At 44.7% G+C, this 26,614-nt stretch overlaps 1 long non-coding RNA gene across 3 annotated transcripts in view; it reads left to right on the forward strand.

Moving 5' to 3' along the window:
• The window catches only part of LOC143835955 (uncharacterized), a 73,834-nt gene that overhangs the window by 16,663 nt on the left and 30,557 nt on the right, over positions 1–26,614 (forward strand). For all 3 annotated transcript variants that reach the window (XR_013230421.1, XR_013230422.1, XR_013230423.1), the window contains exon 4: positions 9,891–9,982. This is a non-coding gene — a long non-coding RNA (uncharacterized LOC143835955). The remainder of the gene's footprint in view (positions 1–9,890; positions 9,983–26,614) is intronic.

The following is a 26,614-nucleotide window of genomic DNA, read 5'->3' on the forward strand; positions in this document are numbered from 1 at the left end:
GCCATTTTTTTTTCTCGGAGCGAGCAGAGATCAACGCACCGGCAAGTCTCCGTTTACCCAGCGAGGCTTCCCTGGCTGCAGTCCCTCCCCAGAGCTGTTTTAAGTCACCAAGCACAAAACAACACACAGCCCCGTTTGCTGGTTTATTTTCCCTTTATTTTTCACACTATTTTTGGCCGAAAATCGTGCCCGTGCGGGGGGGGGGGGAGTTATTTTTTTTTCACTCGGGGGGAGTGTGGCAACGATGAAATGGCAGCTCAAACACCACCTGCTAGCTAGTTGGGTCTCTCCGTTGCAACGAAGCAACGCAGATTCGTTGCAACGTGTATGTGTGTTTTTTTTAAAACCTTCCTTAAAGGGAAAGGGCCTTTTTGGGATCATGATAACGGCCGCCCATTGGCTGCTTGATGGCCAGGGGTGGGACAAAACTCGGCAATATCGCTTCCTGGCTAGCGATTTTTGCCGAGCCTGAAACCTGTGGGAAACGATAGAAACGCAACTGGATTCCATTACAAAGCCAGGTATGCATAACGACGAATTCCACAATTTAAAATGGCGTTTTTTCGTTCCACATCCAATTTGCCACATAGATCCTGGTGCGGAATGGCTCATTGTGTTGTTCCTGCACTAGCCTACCTAAGAAAGAGCTTTAATTTAGTTTAAATTACTGAATTTTCCTCCCATTAATATAAACATAATTTTCTGTGCTCACTCACAAAATTCACTTGGTTATCTTTGGCTAGTCACTCACTGTCAGCATAAATTATCTTTCAGATAAATTTTTTTGACTTCATTTTTCTGCATATTTAAAGTCCTGGTAACCATTTGTAGTGTATTGGAATAGGATCAAATTGGAAAAAAATGTTTAAAAAGAAAATGTGTACTGTAGAATAGATTACTACATTTTTAGTTGCATGCGTAAATGAGCAAAGATAAATTTCAAAAGGGCAGTAGAAGTTGAAACCCATGCTAGATGTCAGACAATACAAGTGGGAGAGGGTTGAAGGAGCAATGGGCTTGGACGCCATAGCAAATCTCTACTGACAGAAGAGATTTCCATCAGTGGAATGGGACATGCTTGTATCCTTCCTGCTGGAGGTCAAAATGCCCCTGAAATGCAGACCCCTGGAACAGCATGAGGGGGAAGTTGGAGCTTTGCAGAAGGATTAGTGATTTTGCCCCACTCCCCAAAGGGCCTCCTATTAATATATTTTTCTTTTGGGATCCCATCCCATCCATATTACTAGGTTTCAACATTTATTAGTTACTGGTAAAGGCAAAGGATTTTCATTTCCATCTTTCTCCCCTTTTAGCTGAGGGTTTTTATAAACCTGAGCCAACACTACTTAGCTTCCAAGATCTGATGAGACAGGACCTCCAGGTCAGGGCTCAGCTGAGTAGTTCACTATGAAATTGTTGTGGATCTCTGTAGTTTAAGATGCAGAAAGCTATGAATGAATTGCTTCCACCTATGAATGAATTGCTTATGTCATCTGCATAATCATTACCAGCAACAATGTTAATACATGGGTTTGGAGGAAATTTCCTTCATTGGAGTGGAAGTTCTTCATCTTTCCCCTTCTCCTGCTTCTCAAAATACTGCTCCTAAAGGACGGGGGGATCTTTAGAAACAGTATGGGGATAATTTTGGGGATAATGTTGCTCAATCTTGCTTTTTCCCTTCAACATTCTGGCACACCCTAGCATAACCAGCAAATAGAACCAAGGCAGGGGATATGTAACTGGGCCAAGCCGAAGAACGGTACACTCCTCTATCTGGGATAGTTGTCCTCTTCCACCAAGCGCACAGCTTTGGGAGGCATGCACATGGAGCGGTGAGGGAGGGAAGATAGCCAATTCAGCTGAATCAACCTTGGCAATCAATGGAGTGACAGATGTTGCAGCCAAATTGCCTTCACATCCTATTAGGGCCAAGCTAGACCCATACAGCATTGCTCGGGATACCCTGGGATGTCACCACCATATTATCATTAGAATTCTTTCTCTTTACAAATGCTGCAGGGCCCCAATCCTGCACTGGATCATAGTGTGGGGGAGGGTCTCCTGTATCTTCCCCTCGGCGATTTTCAAGAGCCCAACCCCCAAAACAAATGCTTTGCTCTTTTGAGGGAAAGATAATGGATGATCTCTGGAGGTAGCTGGATCTAGGCAGGTTGGTACGACTATTCCTGCTGGATCAAACAATAAGTGTCAACACTGCTGACCATGCACCTACCCAACATGGGAATTCAAGGCACAGCCTTAAAATGGCTATAGTCTTTCTTTTAAGGTCAGAGACAGAGAGTGGTGCTAGAGGAGTGAACCTCCCAGCTGCAAGCCCTGGGTCTCACAGGGAGCTATTGTCTCCCCAACATTATTTAACATCTATATGTACCTCCTTGCCCACCTTTCCCAGCTGGTCTGGAGTTTCAGGCTGGGTTTCAATATGCTGATAACATCTAGCTATTTCTGTTGATGGTGGTTGCCCATCAATACCCCCAGATTGTTTGGCCAGATGTCTGGGTGGTGGATTGGCTCAAGTGGAGTTGACTGAAGTTAAATACAGCTATGACAGAGATCCTCTGGATGGGCTGCCATTCTGAGGAGGATGTAGTGCAACTCCTGGTTCTTGATGTGGTTGATTTAACACCTTCAACCACTGTTAAGAACTTGGGTGTGATTTGGATGCCTCCTTATCTATGGAAGCCCAGGTCACAAATGTCACTAGCTAGGTGTTTTACCACCTTTGCCAGGCATGAAACTGGCATCTTACCTCTTGATTCCAGACCTAGCCACCATGATCCATGCAACCATCACCACCAGGCTATATTTCTGTGACTCGCTCTACGCAAGGTTGCCCTTTATTTTATTATTTCTTGGACTTATAGGCTGCCACTCCCTGACTAGCTGGCCCATGGCAGCTCACAACATTTTGTCCATAAAATCATAAAACCATCCTAGAATTAGTGGTTATCTGCAGACTATAGAGATCACTGCCCAAGGGAAAGATGGGTGTTTTGGAGGGGGCACTCTGCAATGACAACTCATCTCCGGGCTCCTGGAGATGAAAGGGCTTGCTTGGGAGGGGGGAACTCTGTGGCACTGTGCCCCAGAGGTTGCAAGATGGCAGTCTCCAGTTGGGACCTGGGGATTTGCTGGAATTGCAGGTCACTTCCAGGCAACAGAGTTCAGTCCCCCTTGAGAAAAGGGCTATTTGGGAAGGTGGATTCTCTGGCTTTAGATCCCATGGAGGTGCAGGGATGCCAGGCTCCAGGTGGGAAGCAAAGAGAAATGCTGTGTGGCAGTAATTGTTAATAACCATAAACATCAAACAATTCATAAACTTGTCACAGTTTCTTCCTTCAATGAAACTATTTAATTGATAGCAAAATTTGCCTGAATAACTGAAAAAATTCAGTCTGTAAATCAAACCTTTCAATCTGTAAATCAAAAACAGTTGTATGTTACAATCAAACATGAAAACATTAGTTGGAAAAGAACCTACAGAGGGTTTCTCAAGTATTGGATCTATGTCAACTTTTCTCAACTATTTTACCATTGAGAATCCCTGAAATATTATTCAGGCTTAGAAAAACCCGAGAAGTGGGTTCTCCAGGTCCTACCTGGAGGTTAGCACCCCTGCCACTGTTCAGGGATGCCAGCCTCCAGGTGGGACCTGGAGAACCCCCAAAGATAGAATCCTGTTTCTGTATATTCTTGTCTACTTGATTCATTGGTTCCTTTAGTGCCATTCTTTCCCTGCCCATTTATCAATAAGAATCCTATAAATATAGGTGCAGTTTTGTTGAGAAGTGCAAGCAGGATCCCTTTCCTGTTTATGCAGAAGTAAGCCCAACTAAGTTTGGTTTGCTTCAGAATAAATGACTCATATGACTGCAGCTTCAATTTTTATAATTTATATAAGTGGTCCCCAACCTTTTTATCACCGGGGACCACTCAATGCCTTTTATTGAGGCCCGGTGGGGGGGGGGGTAGTTTACTCCTCTACTCTCAACCACTGCCCTAATGCTCTCTGATCACTATGGTAATGTTTAAACATCCCTTCAAAATAAGATACAGACACGCCACAACAATGAACATAAGGAACATTTTATTTTCATGGAAATTTTAACTCATGACAATGACAAATCAATGGGAACCCTGAGCTTGTTTCTCTGCAACGAGATAGTCCCATCTGGGAGTGATGGGAGACAATGACACCCGAAGTGTGTTGTAAAGGGCTGGGGGGGATGAAGTAAAGGGCCGGGGGGGGGGGGAGAAGGTGTCCTTCGGGGCCCACCTCCAGTTAGTCAAAGGACCACATGTGGTCCGCAGCCCACAGGTTGGGGATCGCGAATTTCACACAATAAGAATTTGAGACCTGGTGTTTCCACTAGCCTTTTTTCTGCTCAGCAAAGCATAGAGCCCTTCTCCAGCCTAATTTCTTCCATCTTAAGTGGCTTGAAGAGCCCCTAGATGGGAGGAAGGTTTCAGATTTTGCTGAGCAGAGTGGTAGGATATATGCTATCTTCTCGGAGACCAATCTCTCCTGCCCCAAATCATGTCACCTTAGAGTTTGAAGGATCGTAGAATTATAGAATAACAGTGTTAGGAGGCTTACGTTTCAGTTTAGAATAATAGAATCATAGAGTTGAAATGGACCTCCTGGGTCATTTAGTCCAACCCCCTGCACTATGCAGGACACTCACAACCCTAGCACTCATCCACTGTAATCTGCCACTCCCTTGAACCTTCGTAGAATCAGCCTTTCCATCAGATGGCTATCCAGCCTCTGTTTAAAAATTTCCAAAGATGGAGAACCCACCACTTCCCAAGGAAGCCTGTTCCACTGAGAAACCGCTCTCTCAGGAACTTCTTCTGGATGTTTAGATGAAATTTCTTTTGAGTTAATTTCATCCCATTGGTTTTGGTCCATCCCTCCATGGGCTCTTTTAATGGTTCAAATAAAGCTATTAATTCTGTATCAAGTCTTGCCTCCCCAGGTTTAGACCCAAATTCCACGTTCCTTTAACTTGTGATTCCCCTTTATGGCAATGTTTTTTTTAACATTTCTGTTAGAAATCACAGCTTTCTAGTGCTGAACTCCTCACGTCTGTTCCCTTCCCATCAAGCCACCACTTTGCTAATCTCTGATGTGCATTCACCTTTCCGCCACTCCCAACCTTTGCCTGTGTTTCTATACATTCACCATTTCTTTTTTAATTACTAAATTAAACTTCTAATTCTCCCACCAAGTTCAACACTTCCCACCCTTATTTCCTCCAAACACAAGAGTTCCTTATTTCCATTGCCTGCAAACCTCCCCCCCCCCCAGCAATTCTCAATCATGTTGTGCTTGGCCACCAGAATTTTTATTTTAAGCAAAGGTAAACATAGGAATCTTTAATATTTTAATGGGGGGCATGAGCATTGTAGGGGAGGGAGAGTATCCAGGACGGCACAGCCCAAAACCAGTCCAAAAGATTTGAGGCTGTGCTACAGCCAGACTAAACATAGTTTTGGAAGCCTGGAGCTGCTCCAAGCTGGGCTCAGCAAAAATATGTGTGTGCGCAAGATGGGATCCTCACCCCCCACCCCTACCCCTGTGAGTCTTGCGGGCTGAACCAACCACTCAGCCAGCCCTCCCTTTTCCTCTCCTTCCCTCCCACCACCTGCATGCCCTGGGAATGAGGAGATAGAAAGAAATGTGGCAGTGTAGAGCTTGGAATGGTAGCAATTGTAGACAGCCCACCATCCCTGGCACCCAAAAATAAATCCCTGGTGCTGGGAATCAGAAAGGTTAGTCCATGGCAGCAAATACAAAGTAAAGTTAACACAAATGCACAAAAACTTTTAAAAGGGGCATGATGGGAGGATGAAATGACCTTCTTGAAGCACATGCAGAACTCTTATGCCAAGTAGAACACTAGAAAGAAACCTTAATGCAGAAGGACAGCTGCAAAATAAAATTTTAAGAAGGTTCGACATGTGGAAATAATGTTTGTCGGTACTATAGAAATGGTCTAAATCAGTTGGTTTGATGGACTGATCAGCTTTTCTTGTTGAAGTTTATCCTCAGTATATTAATAATTAGATACGTACCTATGAGCGAACTACGGGTTGCATGGTTGACACATGATGAAACATATTCCTGTTTAATTTTTAAAAAATGAAATGCCGCTATAGGGAGATGACGGTTGAAGCGGACGAGTAATCGGTAGTGGAGCTGCTTAGCCTTTCCCCCTCCAGCGGCTTTCTGCTCCGATATGACTCTCATATCCCAAGCTTTTTAAAATCAGAATTAGGTTGAAAATTTAGTAGAAAATGGTTTGACGAGATGGGGTTTAAAACCCCCTTCCCTAGTGTGTTTCACCACATTCACAACCTCCCCCAGCCTCTCTTCCTGTTTTTTTTGGGGGGGGGGGAGGGGTCAGAGCTGTCAACACAGGATAGGGCTACAGACCAGGGTAAACAAACAAACAAACAAACTTAGGTACATAGAGGGGCTGTGAAGAACAAGTTACTGGTGTTCCTTGTATTATTTCTATAGATCAGTATTTTTCTGTGTGTGCATGCACATGTATGCTCACATCCTCCAGTTGCAGGTCAGTTGCCAGGGGATTAACTGGTCTGTCCTTTCCTCTGTTCTAGCATAACAGCACAGACCATTCTGTTGTGCATGAATTCAGAGGGGAAGGTATTCTAAGGTGGATAGGTCAAAAGCCAGATTTAAAAACTACAATGGTTTTTAAGACGGAAGGGGATAAAAGAAGAGTAAAAAATGAAAGAGAAGAAAAGAAACAGCAATGACATTGCATAATAATAACAATAAAACACCCTTTTCCTTTCTACCCTCGATGTATGCTGGTGTGGTGCTTAGGGGATTAATCTCTTAAAAAATAAGTGCCATGTGAGTAGACAGGCAGTGATTAAGGTTTTAACTGATCAGTCTGCATCTGACAGTGAACCAGCTATTATCTTAACGGAATCAAACGAACATTCAGAGCCTCTGCTCAGCCCCAAACATGAAAGGAGATGTCATCCACTGGCAGTTGGCAAGTCGCAGGGGAAGAAAGAAGGAGTGTGAGAGGGAGGAGGAGAGGGAAAGGGAAAGCAGAATGAGAAAGAAGGAAGCATAGATGGGTAAAGTGGGATCCAGGGATAGGGGGACACTACATGTACACAGTGTATGGAATTGAATGAATGAACCACTTTCCACTTCACTAAACAGTATGGCTGACTTCTGATTAAGGAAATAGTATCATTTTAATCTAGTTACTGTACTGAATTTACATGAATTAGCATATTAATAAAATGACAGTACTGAAGAAAAGCATTCTGTCTTGGAAAACACATATTAGAGGAGAGGTATCCCCTCCTGTGCCAGAGGAAAACAAAACTTCCTCTTCTCCTGACTCCTATGAATTGTGTGAGTGGGAAAAAAACACAATTTAAAAAAGATTTGTTGAGAAATCATTCTAATTAAATCAAAAGCCTTAAAATCAATTAATCTGCCAGCTATTTGACTCAGCATTAAAAGCCTGTTCAGTTTACTGTGCTATAAAAATATTCAATATTTTCTTTAATGCTGGAGAAAATAATGTAAGAGACACTTGACACCACTTTTAGAATGTTTGCTTATCATCCATTTTTGGAAGCGGGAGCATATATATATTAGGGGGCAATACACCCACCTGGAGGCAGTGGAAGAATACAGAGGAGCAGTGGATTTGGGGGCAGTAGGGGGCAATGAGGAATTTTGGAGCAGTAGGGGGGCAGCAGTCTGACTCTTCCTGCTACAGCTGTGTTTTCCTAGAGAGAGATGTTCCAAGGCAGCTTACCATTGCCTGCTTCAGGGTAGTAGTGACCCTGGACTTCCTTGGTGGCCTCCCAATCCAGTGCTGACCAGGACTGCTTAGCTTCCTGAAGAAAACAGTTCTAGAAGGAAGGGTGGATGGGATCATATACCTGCTGAGCCCCTTCCCCTTCTCCCCTGGTTTTACCCCAGATCTCCAAGAATTTCTTAACCTAAAAGTCTCCATCTTTGGGAAGCTGGAAAAGTTATCTCCTGGTTACTCTTGGCCATGGGATTATCCATTGCTTCCCCCCCTCTTCCTCTCCCCCCCAGTCTCTCTTCCCTTTTACAAATTACTTTTACCAAGAACATATATTTGTTTCCAGACTGAAATATGGCTGTTGCTCAACAACCCAAAATGAAGTGTAAGCAATATAGTGTGTTTTGAATTTGCAGTAGACCTAATATTAAGAAAGAAGTATGTTTTTGTACGGGAGGGGGGCACTAGGGATGTGGCCTGGGAGCCAAGGGGGTAGCAGCCCCCAAAGGTTCGGTAACCACTGTAGATATCATTTGGAGCATATTTTTGCTTGGATTTAAAAAAATTACACTGCCTACTGAGAGATGGTGAGCTGTAGTGGTTAGAGTGTTGGACTAGGATCTGAGGGATCCAGGTTTGAATCCTCTTTCCACTTTGGGGGTAGCCACACATCCTCAGCCTAACTTTCCTCATCGGGTTGTTGTGGGGATAAAATGGAGACCTATGTATGCTGTTTGTGTCCCTGTTGGGGAGAAAGATGGGGTAGAAATGAACTAACAAACTATACCAGCATAATGCCAAAATGTCCACTACGAAAAGGAGAAAAATCTTAACCCAAACAGGAGACCGGGAACCAAAAAAGGTTAACAAAAAGGGAAATGTCTGTACGCCTGCTGGGGGGGGGCACCCAAAAGTTTCTAAACTGTAATCCTTATTCATGGTTTCACTATATATTTGTGAAACAGCCTGGGGGGTGGAACGTGTCTGGCTGTCCAAGTTGGGAATAGGGCCAATCAGAGTGCAGTCAACAACACTGGCTGCACCCTGATTGGCCCTGCCCCTACAGCTCCCACCCCCCCTCCCTGGACGTTAGTCGCGTTCCTCTCAGACATGCCAGAGACAGAGACACACAGAGCCCTGCCAGACCGAACACGAGCCCTCATTCCCTCATATCACTCCTGCTGTGAGGGAGGCAGAGAGAGACACAGAGACCGTTTATACACTGGGAATTTCACTGTCCCAGCTCCTGTGCAGGAGCACAAATCTCGGGTGGATGAGGCACACCAGGCCAAATACTCCCCCGTGTGGGTGCAGGAAGAGGTGGGGCAAATTGCCATGACCAAAACTCCAGCCTGCAGCCCAGCATGAAATCTCCAGTGCGTAAATGGTCAGAGAGAGCTGCCCTAAGCTGCTGACCAGCCCTGCTTCCCTCCTAAGAACGAGCCATGATTACCTGCTATGCCTCCTGCTGTGAGGCACACGGAGAGACACACAGCGAGAGGAAGACAGAGAGAGATCTGCACCTCCTGGTGTCCCCTGGGGCCTAGCGCCCATTGTATTTCTGGTTGTAGTGGGCATTCTTGCTAGTGTAGTTATAAAAATATCAGTATATATTAATACAATTTAAATTAGAAACACTGAAAGTCTCATGAGAGTAGTAGAGCTTAAGTGGTATCTGTAACCTCTCCAGCCTGTCCCTGGTACGGATAGAATGGGAAAAATTCCCATAGAGATAACAGCAATTGAAAATACTACTATATCCCACACTTCCAAGCCACAGGTCAGTTTAGGATACCAACTAACCATAACTCTCCCCAGCACTACATAAGCCCCTGTGAGGCACACTGAGTTATCAGTGGATGATATGGAGCTACATTTTTTGGCCTCATGTCGGGCACACTTAGAACAGTTTTAGGCAATGGGAATTCTAAAGAAAGGGCTCTTTGTGAAAGGAAGAGTTTGCACAAATGGTTGAGAAACACTGCAAATGTTTTGGCATATTTATTTATTTATGGATTTCTATTCTGCCCTGTGTTTGAAAACTGCTCTGCTCAGAACGGTTCTCGGAAATCCACTTCAGGACAAAAACACCAGATGGGAGCATCATTCCTCCAACTGAGGAAATAAAGACAACGTAACTCACAAAGGTAAACAAGGGAGTGAGAATTCCTTCTTCTAGCTATGACTCTGGCAAATGCTTCTTCAATCCGCTGGTACTTTGTGTATTGCCTCAACAACCCTCTCCCCTTTATCTGCATGGTACAGAAAAGGCCCCTCCCCCATATACTGGCAGTACATCACTGCACTGTCAACACAATGTCATCTGGAGTGTTTTTCAGGCCTCCTACTGTTCATCCTACAGTGTTTGTGGAGCCATGTTCTTTTTTATTCCTTCACATGTTGTGTGTGTGGAGCCATGTTCTGTTTTATTCTTTCACATGTGTGCTGTGGGTGGGTGGTGACATGCTGACATCAAGAGGTCAGGGCCACATTGGTGTTTCCTAGGTTGCTGTTTACATCTTTGGCTGCCATGGAGAGGGAGGAGGAGTCCTCATCCTGCTGCTTCATAATTGGTGGGTTATGACAGGATGGCTATGGAGTCCTATGCAATGGCTACTTGTGGAATTGGGGTCTTTTTTCATAGAATCATAGAGTTGGAAGGGGCCATACAGGCCATCTAGTCCAACCCCCTGCTCAACGCAGGATCAGCCCAAAGCATCCTAAAGCATCCAAGAAAAGCTTTGCTTGAAGACTGCCAGTGAGGGGGAGCTCACCACCTCCTTAGGCAGCCTATTCCACTGCTGAACTACTCTGACTGTGAAAATTTTTTTCCTGATATCTAGCCTATATCATTGTACTTGAAGTTTAAACTCATTACTGCGTGTCCTCTCCTCTGCAGCCAATGGAAACAGCATCCTGCCCTCCTCCAAGTAACAACCTTTCAAATACTTAAAGAGGGCTATCATGTCCCCTCTCAACCTCCTTTTCTCCAGGCTGAACATTCCCAATTCCCTCAACCTCTCTTCATAGGGCTTGGTCCCTTGGCCCCAGATCATCCTCGTCGCTCTCCTCTGTACCTCGTTGCTCTATTTTTTCATACTTTCCTCTACTGAATGGGTGCCACTGGTGCTGCACTGGCTTTGACAATATACTGGTGGTACTGATGTCCAGAAATGAAGTACTGAAAGAAAAACTATGTTTGGAATATCTTGGTTTATTGGAATAACAGAATTACTTGACCATTTCAAAACATTTCAAACATATAATTGCAACACTATTGAAAATTTCCAAAATTAGTGCTACTAAATAGCCATATGCCTTTTAATCCACCATTTCCATGTGCCTTGTGTTCTTCCCTTACTCTGGTGAAAACACACACACATCCCAGTGTGGAAATCCCTGCCTTGGCCTTTCCCACACTCAGTGCTGTGCCTGCTGCCACAGCCTGCTTTAGACCAGGGAGGTCTGACACTCTTGAACCTGAGGTCGAAGATGAGAAGGAAGGAAAGAATGGCCTTCAGGCCAGGGTAAGAAACCAGGGCAACAGGGCTCTTAAAAGTGATAAAAGGGCTTTATCTAGAAGCACTTAAACAAAACCCACAAGGCCAAGAGAGGAGACTCTGTCTAGTATCAGCCATGGCCATAGGGGAAACTGCAAATCCTTGACACAATATAAAGACACTTTCTTTATACTGAGTAATTGGTGGAAACAGAACAGCCTGCTGTAGGGTCAGATGGGCTGTGGCAAGCTATCACCGGCTCTCTTACCTTGGCTGTGAGCTTCCAATTCACAGGAGCCACTAAGCAAAAACGGAGTCTGGAGGGCAAGAGTCAATGGCCATTGTTAGTGAGCTGCAGATGTGCAACAGAATGGCTGTAGTTCATCCACATGCAAACCAGTCTTCCCACGTTGTTCCCTTGGGTTCTATGTCTACATTTGTTGTTATATCTTGTCATTTATCTTAACAGCAGGCTTTTCTTTGCAGCAAGGAACTATTTTTGTTCTTTGCCTAGGGCGATAAAGGACTAAGTCCTTGATTGGGTTTTTTACACATTGCTGCAAATCACAAAATTATTTATTGGAAATGATAAGTAACTAGCTAGTTAGATGTGAGGAAAATAGAGCACTGTTTCCTAGCTGGATTGTCTGTGAATTACTGATTTCAGTAGACCTGTAGTAATTTGCATCACTGGAGCCTGAAGAAGCTAATATTTAGTCAGCACAAGGCCTAACATGGTTTAGTGGTTAGGGTGCTGAACTATTGGAAATGAAACCCAGGTTCAAATCCCCGCTTTGCCATGAAGCTTAACTGGGTGTCATTCTGTCTCTAATCCTAATGCCACAAGGTTGTCGTGAGGATAAAATGCAAGACAGGAGAAGGTTGTATGCTTCTCTGTGCTCCTTGATTGAGACACATGCACTGCTTGTGGTATGTACATTGATTTCTTTAGTGTCCTCATGATCTCAAAACAGTGTTTGCAGGTGTAGTGGTTAGGAGTGCGGACACCTGACGAGCTGAGTTTGATTCCGTGCTCCCCCACATGTAGCCAGCTGGGTGACCTTGGGCTCACCAAAGCTGTTCTGACCGTGCAGTAAGGCTTCCTCCTCCCTCCTCCTCCTCCTCCTCCTCCTCCTCCTACACAACAAAAATGTGCAAAAGCCATTTAAACAGAGGTGATTTTGAGACAGAAAAAGCTGCATGCTGACACACACAACTATTGTTACCTTGTATTGCTTTCAACTTTCTTGAGGAGAAACAACCAATTGGGCCTCCTTTCCTCCATCCCCCCACCCAAATCTCCCACCACCTCCTCATCTTTCTAATTTTGACAGGCCAGAAATGTTTCCATCATTGGTACTGAGACTCCATATTTTATCTACAATTTTAAGCTTTTCACATTGTTCTATTGTGTTATTTTATTGTTTTATCAGCTAATTTATGTAATATGGTTTTGAATCTGCTAATTGCCCTGAAATGGTGAGTCCAAGACAAGCAGTATATAAATTTAATTATAAATAAAATATAAATGAACAAATTCTACTTTACTGTTCTCTCTTTTCTCCCTGTGCTGGTCTCATCTTAGATAATTCTCTTCTCAGTTGCATAAGGAACATAATTTTCATTGCAACCACCCATACATTGAAGATGTTCCCATGAGCAAGCATTATAAATTGTGATGTGCTAAGGATATTTAAGAGCTGGGAAGATATGAATTTGATTCCTGTGCAGATAGGGGTGCCAGGCTGTTATTCCAGTGTGTTCCCTCACCTGACTCTGCCCAGTGTTTCTGGGCCAGGAGGGTCCTCAGGACTGCTAGGGTCATGACTGCCCCATTACAGGGCAAGATTTATCATTGGCAGGTGTGCTGCAGGATGGTATATTATCCGGGATTATGAACTGTAACAGGATAATCTCTCTAATGTAATTCAAGCTCTCGACATGGCTTATGGCTCCTTAATGTACCTCAGACTGAAGAATTACAAGAACATTCTTCCCCCTCCCTACCTTGTCAGCTCCTAAATGATTTAGGCAATCGCCTGAAGCCAGATCTTGGCCTCCAGTCATAACTCAGCACCATTCAGTAAATATGATGGGGAAGGAGCTTTCTCTGCCTTGTTCTCTCTCCCTCCTTCCACTGCATTGGCTTCTTACCTGCCTTAAGGGGGAGCCAGGATGTTTCCGGACATCACATACCTGCCTCATTGTGTTTTTACATTTTTTTTGCTTCTAATTTACAGCCTTGCTCTTTCATTACTAAATGGTCTGCCACACAGACTGAGGGTCAAATTGTGCATGACACAGGGTCCTGGAAGCCAACCCATTGATACGTCATCTCTGAGCAACAGTTAGCTGGAAGCCAAGCACGCTTGTGGACCTCCACTGTGTCTGCAGGCTTTTAGACAAACAGTTTCTGGCTTTCTCAAGTGCTGCCTTAGGCAGTCATATGTGCTGGGAGGATTCCATTTTATCCCCACAAGAACTGTGCATAAAAGGTTAGGCTGAAGGCCAAACTACATGTGATGTTGGAAGCTCATGACTGGAACCCCAGTTGCATTATCTGGTGTAGTCATATTGATCAGGACCAGGATACTGGGGAAAGATGTTTGTGTTAATTCTTCCCCACTACATATACATCATTTCACTGTTTGGGAATTCTCTGGCCCATTCCGCACAAGGATCAATGTGGCAAATTGCTTGCTGAAAGAAATAACAGAATTTAAAATAGTGGAATTCGGCGTAATGCATACCTGCTTTTGTAGTGGAATCCAGTAGCGTTTCAATAGTTTCCCACAGGTTTCCGGTCTTGGAAAAAACCCCTAGAAAGGAAGAGATTTTTTCCGTGCTTTGTCCCGCCCCTGGCCGTCAATCAAACGAGCAGCCAATGGGCGGTTGTTACCATGCTCTGGAAAAGCCCCTTTCCCTTTAAGAACAGGTTAAAAAGAAAAAGAAAAACACACGTTGCAACGAATATGCCTTGATTCCTTGCTTCCTCCTAACGTAGAGACCCATCTAGCTGGCAGCTGGCCTGTGAGCTGCTGATTCATCATTGCCACGCTCCCCCGAGTGAAAAAAAATGCCCCCCCCCGTGCACGGCTGCGATTTTCGACCGAAAATAAAGGAACTTGCAAACGGGGCTGTGTTGTGCTTGGTGACTTAGGGGAGCTTTAAAGCAGCTCTGTGAAGGGACTGCAGCTGGAGAAGCCTCGCTGGGTGAATGAAGGCTCGCCAGCTCATTGCTTCCGCTCGCTCCGAGAAAAAAAAATGGCGATCGCTTCGCCAGAAGTTCAGAGGAGAGAGCCAGGGGGAGGGACTTTGCTGAAACTGCAACAATGGGAATGCACAGGTCTTTTTCACTAGTGTTGCAGATTGTTTGCAAGAGTGTAGCGCTTTTCGGAGGGTGAATTCACTTTTCTGGATTTCCCTTTAAGCGCTACAATGAATCGGTTTTTGCGCATCAGTTTCAAGAGTGTGGCAGATTGTGTGCGACGTCATGCATAACTGCAAATTACTAGCGTTTACAATTTGCCACACTCCTGCTACATTTAACTTGTGCGGAATGGGCCTCTATTTTGGATGGTTTAAGCATAGTAGGCAAAAAAGAGAGGCACAATATACATGTCTATGCTTTTTTTCCTCTGCAAGGGCTTAAGCCTTACTCTGGAGGGATCTTTTTCAGTTAGGAAAAAGGGATGTGTCTTGGGAGAGTTAACGCTTCTCTCCAGTAGGATGGCTGCAAACCAGAGCAATCTCTGGCTGTTTCTTTATTGGCTGAGTTGCAGGACATCTAATTAGGCTACAAAAGATAGTGCTGGCCTATTGTCCTATAAGATATGTGACTATGATTAGGGGTGTGCATTTTGGTGTTCACACGCAAAATATTATACCCAAGAAATACCTCATAGATATTTTTCAGACAGATTTTAGCTTTCTGAACGTATAAGAGTTTTATAGGAAAAACTGGGAAAAAATCTCAAGAAAATCTCAGATATATTTGGGAATTACTGGAAGACCTGAAAACAATGGAGAGTCAGGAGCAGATTTCTCCCACCTCTCAGCTGTTTGTCAGGCTTCTACTGCAAGGGACAGCAGAAGACAGCCCAAGGGCCATTCCGTACCGGGATCTATGTTGCAAATTGGTTGTGGAATGAAAAAACGCCATTTTAAATAGTGGAATTCATCATTATGCATACCTGCCTTTGTAGTGGAATCCAGTTGCATTTCTATCATTTCCCACAGGTTTCCGGTCTCTGCAAAAATCACTAGCCAGGAAGTGATATTGCTGAGCTTTGTCCTGCCCCTGGCCATCAAGCAGCCAATGGGCGGCTGTTATCATGCTCCCAAAAAGCCCCTTTCCCTTTAAGGAAGGTTTAAAAACACACACACACATGTTGCAACGAAGAGACCCATCTAGCTAGCAGGTGGTGTTTGTGCTGCCGTTTCATCGTTGCCATGCTCCCCCCGAGTGGAAAAAAAAATACCCCCCCCCCCTGCACGGGCATGATTTTTGGCTGAAAATAGTGTGAAAAATAAAGGGAAAATAAACCAGCAAATGGGGCTGTGTGTTGCTTCGTGCTTGGTGACTTTAAACAGCTCTGGGGAGGTACTGCAGCCGGGGAAGCCTTGCTGGGTAAACGAAGGCTCGCCGGTGCGTTGATCTCTTCTCTTCACAGGAAGTTCAGAGGAGAGAGCCAGGGGTAGGGACTTTGCAGAAACGGCAACAATGGTAACGCACAGAACTTTCCCGTTAGTGTTGCAGATTGGTTGCAAGAGTGTAGCGCTTTCCGGAGGGTGAATCCACTTTTTGGGATTTCCCTGAAAGCGCTACAACAAAGCGCTTTTTGTGGATCGGTTTCAGGAGTGTTGCAGATTATCAACGATGTTATGCATAACAGCAAAACAGTAGCGATTTCAATTTGTAACCATTGTGCAATTTTGAAGGAGTGCGGAATGGCCCCAAGGATCAACTATGCTGGGAGGATCAGACTATTCCCATTGGCTTGGCTTGGGGTGGTTTTTTTCATATAGCCTTGTTTAAACCAGACTGCGGGAGAAACCAGCCCCAGAAGTTATTATGCAGCAGAGAAGTTTGCTAGCCGCAGCACAGCAGTTGCTGGTGCTAGCTACTCCTGAAATATGGTTTAAACAGCACTTCAGAAGAAGCCATCCCAGCTAGGTCTATATGCAGTGGGGAGAGACTTCCCAGTGGCATGCAGATCCTGGGGACAGCTTCTCCTGCCACATAGTTTAAATTGTACAGCAGGAGATGCCATCACAGCTAGAATCTGCTTGTATCAAGGAAAAACCTCCCTGTGGTACACAGATTCTGGGGCCAGCTTCTGCCCAAGTGTGCCTATGGGAAAGTTCTCCCCATAGGATTGATTCCTTGGTGGGCTCTGTTTGGGAGTTTGAATTAAAACAGGCTTTCCAGTAGAGCCCTAAATGAGGCTGTGGGGAGAGCTCTTATGTGGGGAGGGTGAGGCTTAGACAATCCAGAGAGAACTGTGACTGGCCCAAGGTCACCTCACTGACTCTATGTGGAGGAGTGGGGAATCAAACCTGCTTCTCCATATTAGAGGCCACAATTCTTAACCATTACACCAAGGTCAACAGAAGTTCAGCAGAATAGAATCAAAGGCTACAATCCACCTTTATCTTCAGGATACTCAGTATTATGATAGTGATGTTTGATGCTATGTGTTCTGGATCCATCCCTTGCGCATGAAGCAGAACCAATTTGTAGCCAGAACTGTTCCCTCATAGAGCTTGGGATTGATAGCATAGCCTGAACTGTGAGGTCATTCAGCTGCCACCAGTGGGCAGTGAGGGAGAGGTAGCCATGTTGCTAGTTTCTCAAGAGGTCTGTAGCAAAGTGGACAGCTCAACTTTGTGCTCTAGAAAGCTCACCCTTGACTAGAGCCACTGTGGAGTGGTGCATGATAGACAAGACTCGCTGACTCATGGTCCTCGAAGAAGGGACAATGTACCAGGGAGCCAGGTGGTTCAGCACTGGTGAAAGTCTATGTCCTACAGGAGGGATAAGGGTTGACTATCTACCACAATCATCCTGTTGATGAGGTGAGTGAGTGCTTACTGAGCCCTTTTGGGTCTCACTGTCAGTATCTCTGGGAGCACGACCTTTTGGAGTGTGGCCTGCCTGGAGGTCCCAACCACAGTACCCAGAGTGTGGGGAACCCTTCTTGAAGGAGACTCCCCACCACTCTTCCTTTCACTGCCTGCCACTCTGTCCTCAAGCAGCAACAAAGAGCGGTGTGTGTTCCCTTTACAAGTGCCTATGAAGAATGGAGGAAGACAGGTGTTGAGTGCTTGTACTCCTGCACACATGGGTATAGCATGGTTCTCTGTGACACAGGGATTAATGGAAAGGAATGCTTTTGCAGGATGGCCTGGAAATGGGGACCCAGAATTGGAACAGGTAGGACTCAGGATAGCTGTTTTCTGGTGCTGGGCTGGGAGGCACCGAGGCACGTGAGTAGGATGTACTTGTTGCAACACAAGCCACAAGGAGTTGGGACCCGGAATGGGAAAATTTTCCTCTTCCATTCTCTGGACCACTTTTGTCAGATTAGTCCTCTCCAAAGAATTATAGCAACTTCTGGTGTCTGGACATTGCTGGAAATCTCTGTTTCCTCTTGGGAGAGCCCCAAGGACAGGGCAGAGGAAGAAGGCTCTGACCCTCCAGTGATTCCCTGCTGTGGTGGGACTTCAGAGAGGACAGGTTGAGTTTGGTGCCCAGGGACAGGGGCCTCCGGCACATGGGAGGAGGGATTTTTCCTCCCAAGACAAACACATCTTTTACCACTTTCACCCTCATGGTGCTCACTAAGCTGCTGTGAGTGCAGAGAGAGGATCAGATCCTCTGAGCACTACACAACTAACACAGTCTGAGCACTAACACAGTCTGAGCACTACACAACTAACCCCCAGCAGCAGAGAGCAGAGCAGATAACTAACAGGAGAGGTAGGGAATATAAATTTAGGTCCTCTGGGGAGGCACCCAATAGCTAAGCCCCTATGCTCAACATGAGAAGAGAGACTATGTCACTAGGAGGTAACTCTGATTCCACTCCACACCCAAACCCCAACATCAGAGAGTAGATCACAAGCAAACAGAAAAAAAGGCATTGAATCAGTTCTGCTAGCTCCTTGCCTCTCATTTCATCGGCCAACAAAGGAGAGGGTGTGAACACAGCTCACTTAATATATAGCTTTCTGAGCCCATAGTGCAGAATGGGAACTTTGTTATTGGCAGCAAGCAGCGCCTGTCAAGTTCAGGATTTTCCAAGGCTGGTGAAGTCAACCTTCACTGTTGCCTTGGAGTTTTGTAAACAGTTTACTTGATTGGTGCCAGTTTGTATGAAAACTATACATTTATGAATTATCATGAACTGCACCAAAACCTCATGAAAGTTCATGGCAGAAGAGCTACTATGCTCATTTATGCTTACTTCTGCTAGTCTTCAGTGCAGGACTGACAAATATGACCACTAGTCTATGTGTGCCCTCCATATATTGTTCACCACTCACATAAGCAGTTCAAACCTGAAACAATGAAGACTTTTAGAAACAATCAGTGCAATGCAGAGAGAACCATACAATAAAGCTATTGCTGCTGAATCTTAATTCTTAAACGCAGGAACATATGTTTCATTGCTCCATGAAGGAAAAATACAAAAAGTAGATTGAAGGGAGTGTGAGAAATAGGAGATGAAAAAACAGGAAAGTAAGCAAAGTGCTGGGTGGAGATGGTGGCAATAAGAAGTCATTCAAAGAGAACCAAAACAGTAGATTGAAAAGGATAAAGTCTCCATGATTGTTTAAAGGAGAAAACAGAAGCAGACAGAGGAGGTGCGTGAACAGGAACAAGAGAAGTGTAACAAGAAAGCAAAGAGTGTCCTCTTGAAATCTAGATGCTGTGCGAGTCTTGTTGAAGCATGACGCCCTTTTTGATCCCCAGACTGCAGGCCAACACACTATCCAGTGAAATTTAGGCAGCTGTATTTACTGTTGCTATTTGTTGTTGCCCTGGCAGCTCCCACGGATGTGAATTTTCTGTGTCACTGGCTGAGAGGATTTTGAGCAGGTTTCCTGATGATGTGTTTTTTTGTAAAACAAAGAGTTGGGAGGGAGGGGGGATAAGAAAAGGAGCTTTTGGCTAGCACCTTTAACTCTTTAGCTGCTGAATTATTGTGGCTGAAAAATACAAGTAAAATTAACTTAGAAGCATTTTTCTGTGGGCCAAAGTCCTAGTTTAATCAAATGGCATTAAAAATTAAATTATTACACTTGCCATTCTTCCTCATTAGCATTTTAAAGTTATGCCTAAGAGCTTTATTTTAATGTTGATCTTTATTTATGTACGCTCTACTATTCAAATCACAGGGTTAATCATTTTAGAACTGAATGAACATAATAAGGTACCCACAAGATGGTTGACAGGATGTGACCTTACGGAAGTATGGTTACTTAAGGGAACAGGACTGGCCCTGTCTTAAGACAGGATGAGGATGAGGAAGCCTCAGGCAGTAGATTTGGGGGTACCATTAAAGAGCAGCAAATTGCCAATTATTTAGTTTATTATTACACTTGTACCACTGGGGGGTGCCATTTGCATTTTCTGCCTCAGGCACCTAAATGTCTTGGGCCATTTCTGAAAAGAAATATCCTGTTATAGTGGAACAACTCTCAGTCATAGGAGGCATCTTCCAGGAAGGATGCTGGGTCAGGAAGAAACCTTCTACCAACTGCCACTCTCTCTTTCTCCTGAGATAAATTATTGAAAAACATAACCAAAATCTTCCATTCTAGCTCTCTTACCCTTCAGCCAAGGTTATGTCCTCACGGGTTTAACTCTCTATGTTGACTTGACATTGCCTGCAGGCCAGCCAGCTGTGTAAAGTACCATGCCCTGATATACAAATGAGTGACACGATCCCCATAGGAGACCATCCTAATCATTAGTGGCTTCTGGGACCTAAGCTGGAATAGCAATGGCATTAAGCATTGGTCTAGATTCCAGAGAACCAAAGTATCTTGAGACTCTTTGCCCCATTTCATACCAGATCAGAGCTTTGTCAGAATAAGCTGTGGATGTGGTTAAAAATGCTTCCTTGGATCCTGCAATGTCTTCAGCCAGAAGATACAGTTCACTGGTAAATACCATTCGCAACTAAATACCATTCGCTTGCTTCGGCAGCACATATACTAAAATTGGAACTGGTAAATACCATTGTACTTTAATGCAGCCCTCTCATAGTTTTTCTTCATATATTGTTGGGGTCTTTTCTATAGGATGTTAGTGAAGTACATCCCCTTGGCCTAGCTTCTATAAATTTTGTCTACAAAGATCACAACATTTTTGTTTACAAGATTGCGTCTTGCGCACAATTATTATTTGGTGCATATTGGCAGCATCATGTAGTGAAGATGGCTGAAACATTCGAGGCCAAGAGGGGAATAGTTTTATGACACATCTACCTCATGTCTTTATGTTGACATGATATACAGGCTGTTCAGTTACTAAACCTCAAATATGAAGGAATTAAACCCCTATCAACCTTCCTTGACAGGTAATAATAACCCTATTACTTGTCTTTAACTATGAGTTCACACCATTAACTTCTTCCAGCTCATCACTATCCCAGCAATTCCCTTTCATGCACTCATTCTACCTTTTTCTAAAGGATAGCTTTTCAGCTTGATACGTCAAGTCTAATAATTGCTACTACATATTAATACATCCAAAGAAACAATAAATGTTCAGTTTTCAACACTTATTTTAGGGATGTCACATTTACAGTGTAACCGTAATAACAGTGTAATCCTAAAAACACTTGGGAGTAAGCCCCACTGAGTAGACTTTAGTAGTATTCAGGTAGACAAACATAGAAGTGGTTTCATTGTCAGAGAAGCATGCCTGGCCTCAGCCAGGGCTTCTTCGGGCCTGGCCCCGACCTGGTGGAATGAGCTCGTGGAGGAGCTGCGGGCCCTGCAGGAGCTTTCAGCATTCTGCAGAGCTCTTCCGCCAGGTTGTTGGGTGAGGCTGGGCCACGAGGTCGATCAGGACTCCTCTATAGCAGCAGTAGCTATGACCAACTTGCACCCTCATCTCCCCCCACCCCAGGATGGATATTGGGGGTGGATTAGTTTAGGTTTATGTGTTTTTTGCCACATGTTGGTTTATTGTGTTTAACTATGTTTATTGTTGTATTTTTGATATACGGGAGTTTTATTGGGGGTTTTGTTCTGGGGAGAGGCGAGTAACAAATATAACAACAACAACAACAACAATTTTATTATTTGCTAGTGAATGTAACTTTTCAAAAATCTCCTAGACTTAGGGCCATTCTGCACTCGTTTAAAATTGCACAATGGTTGCAAATTGAAATCGCTACTGATTTGCTGTTATGCACAACATCGTTGATAATCTGCAACACTCCTGAAACCAATCCGCAAAAAGCACTTTGTTGTAGCACTTTCAGGGAAATCCCAAAAAGTGGATTCACCCTCCGGAAAGCGCTACACTCTCGCAACGAATCTGCAACACTAGCGGGAAAGTTCTCTGTGTTACCATTGTTGTGGTTTCTGCAAAGTCCCTCCCCCTGGCTCTCTCCTCTGATCTTCCGGCGAAGCAATCGCCATTTTTTTTCCTCGGAGCGAGCGGAGATCAACGCACCGGCGAGCCTTCGTTTACCCAGCGAGGCTTCCCCGGCTGCAGTCCCTCCCCAGAGCTGTTTAAAGTCACCAAGCACCAAGCAACACACAGCCCCGTTTGCTGGTTTATTTTCCCTTTATTTTTCACTCTATTTTCGGCCGAAAAACGCGCCTGTGCGGGGGGGGGTATTTTTTTTCACTCAGGGGGAGCGTGGCAACGATGAAATGGCAGCTCAAACACCACCCGCTAGCTAGCTGGGTCTCTCCGTTGCAACGAATCAACGCAGATTCGTTGCAACGTGTGTTTTTCTTTTTTTTTAAAAAACCTTCCTTAAAGGGAAAGGGGCTTTTCGGGAGCATGATAACGGCCGCCCATTGGCTGCTCTTTTGATTGATGACCAGGGGCGAGACAAAGCTCGGCAACATCGCTTCCTGGCTAGCGATTTTTGCCGAGACCGGAAACCTGCGGGAAACGATAGAAACGGAACTGGATTCCACTACAAAGGCAGGTATGCATAATGATGAATTCCACTGGTTAAAATGGCGTTTTTTCGTTCTGCAACCAATTTGCTACATAGATCTTGGTGCAGAATGGCCCTTACTATTACTTTGATGCTATTAGCTAGTTTAGCTAAACAAGGGATATTATGTTATCACCAATTATAGCTGTTGTGAATGGACTTCTTGATTGTATTGGAAGTTATAATTACACACTGTATTTGATATATTTCATAATATTTTGATCTTGCTGGTTCCAGTTTCCCACCCTTTATAACTTTATGTATAACCCCCCATATCTTCCTCAATCTACAATCAAGGCACCACAGGTATAGGATATGCAGAATGTAATAGTGCTGGCTGGAGGAGAGGCCCCAGTAGAACTTTGCCTCAACCAAAGACCTGGCAGAAAACTTCCATTTTACAGGCCCTGCAGAACTGAGACAGCTCCGTCAGGGCCCTCAGTTCTTCCGGAAGCTCATTCCACCAGGTTGGGGACAGGACTGAAAAGTCACTGGCCCGTGTTGAGGCCAGGCGCACTTCTCTGGGGCTGGGGACTGCAAGTAGATTTGCACCCATGGAACAAAGAACCCTGCAGGGGGCATAGGCAGGAAGGTGGTCCCTCAGATAGGGAGGGCCCAAGCCGTGGATGACCTTAAAGGTTAATACCAGAACCTTAAATCTGATCCAGGCTACAACTGGCAACCAATGCAGCTGCTTCAGGACAGGGTGAATTTGGGCCCTCAAAGATATACCAGTGAGGACCATGGTAGCTGCATTTTGTACCAGCTGTAATTTCTGAGTCAAAAACAAGGGTAGGCCCATGTAGAGCGAGTTACAGAAATCTAATCTGGAAGTGACCATTGCATGGATCACTGTAGCCAGATAATCCTAAGGCAGGTGGGGGGCTAGTAGCGTAGCCTGGTGGTGATGGAAAAATGCTGTGTGGGCTACACCCATGACCTGAGCCTCCATAGATAGGGAGGCATCCAAAATCACACCCAAATTTCTGCCCAAGGGTGTGATGTTAAGCTGCACCCCAGCCAGAGTGGGTAGATGTGTTTCCTGACCCTCTTCCTTTTTACTCAGCCATAGTACCTCTGTCTTGGAGGAGTTGAGTTTCAAGCGATTCTGCTCTAACCACCCAGTGACCACTTCCAAACATCTGGCAAATATAACTGGGGGGAAGTCTGGGCGGCTGTCCATGAAAAGATATAGCTGTGTGTCATCCGCATATTGGTGAGGTCCCAGCCCGTAACTCCAAACCAGCTGGGCTAGAGGGTGCATAAGATGCTAAATAACATGGGGGAGATTACTGACCCCTGTGGGACTCCACAAAGGAGTCAATAGGGGTGCGACAACTCCTCACCAATAGCCACCCTCTGTGTCTGGTTCCGGAGAAAGGAGCAGAGCCATTGGAGGGCTGTCCCTTGAATCCGCCCCCAGTGGGGCAGTGGGACAACAACTTGTGGTCGACTACATTGAACACAGCCAACAGATGGAGTAATACAAGTATGACAGAACTACCCTGATCCAACTGGCGCCAGAGATTTTCCATCAAGGCTACCAGCACTGTCTCCACCCCATGGCTTGGATGGAAGCCAGACTGGTATGGGATGAGCCCCGATTTTTCATCCAAATATGCTAGGAGCTGGTCCGCTGCAGCCTTCTTGACCACCTTGCCCACGAATGCCAAATGCAACACTGGGCGATAGCTGGCCGGATCCCATGGGTCCAGCAATGTTTTTTTTCAGTAAGGGATAGACCACCACCTCCTTCAGCTCCTCCCTAGTAGGGAGTAGGGGAACTCCCTAGTAGAAGTTGAAAATATCTCTCAGAGGGCCTCCTATACACTGGTTCCTTGTTTTGAGCAACCAAGACAGGCAGGGATCAACTGACTCCAGCAATTTGTCCACATTGGGTTCTGAGAGCTGCCTGAAGCCATCAAACATAACCCCCCGAGGCAGCCAAGGGGGCTCATAGAATCATAGAATCATAGAGTTGGAAGGGACCTTCCAGATGTTTAGATGGAATTTCTTTTGAATTAATTTCATCCCATTCATTCTGGTCCGTCCCTCTGGGGCAAGAGAGAACAATTCTGCTCCATCCTCAATATGGCACCCTTTTAAATATTTGAAAATGGTTATTAGATCCCCTCTCAGTTGTCTCCTCTCTAGGCTAAACAGACCAAGCTCCCCCAACCTTTCTTTATATGTCTTGGTCTCTAAACCCCTCACCATCTTTGTTGCCCTCCTCTGGACAAGTTCCAGTTTGTCAACATCCCTCTTCAACTGGGGTGCCCAAAACTGAACACAGTACTCCAAGTGAGGCTGAACCAGAGCAGAGTCAAGCGGTACCATCACCTCTCGTGATCTGGACACGATACTTCGTTTGATACAGCCCAAGGAGGCATCGGGTCCCACAGAGCATTCAGTGCAGTTTACACCCTACACACTCTCCTGGCAAGGTACTAGGCAACTATGATGTGAACACAAACTGCTGTTCTAAATATGCAGCCTTATCTTTGTTTAATTTGCTACACATAACTGTTAGGCCTTGACCTGAAGCTGCCACCATTACCTATGGAAACAATGGAGAAAAGTATACCAAGGGGCATATATTTCAAAGATCTGTAAACTGAACCGCCTTGTCCTTGCTCAAGCAATAGCAGGTCTTCAGATCAGAGGGAGGACTATGTTTTGTTGAAATTTGGTACCACTATCTTGAAAAACCTGGGGAAAACACAGCTTTCAATCATGAACTGGTACTACCCTACTCCCAAAATGAGAAATAAATGATAAAGATGTCCTCTTTGATTATAACAATTATTGGGGGGGTTTGACTTCTCCTTTTCCAATTTCTGTTAGCATCAAGCACAGTTCTATCTCTGGTCCATTTTGTTTTCCCTGTATTTATTTCCTATATTCTGATAATATTAATTATTCTTTTTACGCCAGCATTCTTCAGCCGTATGCTAGCATCATTGTCTCTCTAGCTTAGATTCTGTTTATCTTAACAGAAGTGTTCATTTAAGTCACATTTCCTTAGCTTTGTTATTATAATGCTCTTTTTGTCTGTACTTTACTTGAATTGTAATGGAAATAAATTGCACTTAAGACCAGAGGTCTGTCGCTTTTATGGAAGCTTCTTAGGAAATACCAGCAGACGTGGAGGAGCATCTGATTCAGGACCATTCATTTCTTAGAGATGGAGGTGTATGTCCTCAAAATAAGGCTTAGACAAAAATGGGCAAAAATGATAAAGAGATTAAGAGTCACTATAAACTCAAATAAAAGGAAAGTGCCACAGGAAAAATAATATCGAAACATTTAAAGAGAAGGGGAAATTATGTGCTGTATGGACTTTACTTGAACTGCAATAGAATGAAACTACATTTAAATAAAATGTCAAAAACTGAGATTGGGAAAAGAAATGTAGATACACAGTGAAAATCATAAGTTTGTTCACTGAAGCGCACTTATATTTAACATCTCTATACTGTAGGATGCATTTACATTGCTATGGAGGAAGAGCAGGCCTAGATTTCAACTTACAAGAAGCACATTTGTCTACAGAGCTATTAGGAGCAAAAATGAGTCCCAAAGACTACTGATTCACCCTCCGGAAAGCGCTACACTCCTGCAACCAATCTGCAACACTAGCGGGAAAGTTCTGTGCGTTACCATTGTTGTGGTTTCTACAAAGTCCCTCCCCCTGGCTCTCTCCTCTGATCTTCCGGCGAAGCGATCGCCATTTTTTTTTCTCCGAGCGAGCGAAGTTCAACCCACCAGCAAGCCTGTTTAGAGGCTTCCCCGGCTTCAGTCCCTCCCCAGAGCTGTTTAGTCACTAAGCACAAACAACAGAGAAGCCCGTTTGCTGATGTATTTTCCCTTTATTTTTTACACTGTTTTCGGCCGAAAATCGGGCCCGTGAGGGGGGGGGGGATTTTTTTTTTCACTTGGGGGGAGCGTGGCAACGATGAAACGACAGCTCAAACATACCTGCCAGCTGATGGGTCTCTCCGTTGCAACGAATCAACACATATTTGTTGCAAAGGGTGTGTTTTTTTTTAAAAAACCTTTCTTAAAGGGAAAGGGGCTGTTTGGG

Source organism: Paroedura picta, chromosome 4, assembly GCF_049243985.1.
Source record: "Paroedura picta isolate Pp20150507F chromosome 4, Ppicta_v3.0, whole genome shotgun sequence".
In the NCBI taxonomy this organism is placed as follows: Eukaryota; Metazoa; Chordata; class Lepidosauria; order Squamata; family Gekkonidae; genus Paroedura; species Paroedura picta.